The sequence below is a fragment of the Acanthisitta chloris genome, unplaced genomic scaffold (assembly GCF_000695815.1).
Source record: "Acanthisitta chloris isolate BGI_N310 unplaced genomic scaffold, ASM69581v1 scaffold45295, whole genome shotgun sequence".
NCBI lineage: Eukaryota > Metazoa > Chordata > Aves > Passeriformes > Acanthisittidae > Acanthisitta > Acanthisitta chloris.
Window position 1 is genome coordinate 5,742 of NW_008676230.1, and position 473 is coordinate 6,214.

A 473-nucleotide genomic window follows, 5' to 3' on the forward strand; every position below is an offset into this window, starting at 1 on the left:
TCCTAAACAACAAAAATAGGGTACATAAAAGTCATCAACACATTTTACCAGTGGCTAGACAAAAGTTAAAGGACAACTTCAACACAGAAATGAGTCCTTTCAACTGCTTTGTTAATTTTACGTTCAGAAATGAGAAGCTGCAAACAACAGTGAACATGAGAAGTAATCAGAACGAGCTGAGTTTCCAGGCCATCCAGCACAGGAATAACATAACAACTCCTATACAGTGTCTAGGAAGTAAAACAAAGTATGAATGGAATGTGTTATGTGAGACTGGGAAAACTAAGGAAAAGCTTTGAAACAGAAAATGTCCAAAGCAATAGGAAGGGATAGCTGCTACCTTCTCTCTTGTTAATTCAGTGAAGCTGAACTACATATACATGGCAGACAACATTTGTTAGAAAAAAGATGCAGCATTTCACCTGTGCTGATACCCAGCTTTGCACATCAGAACATAACCAATGCCTCTCATG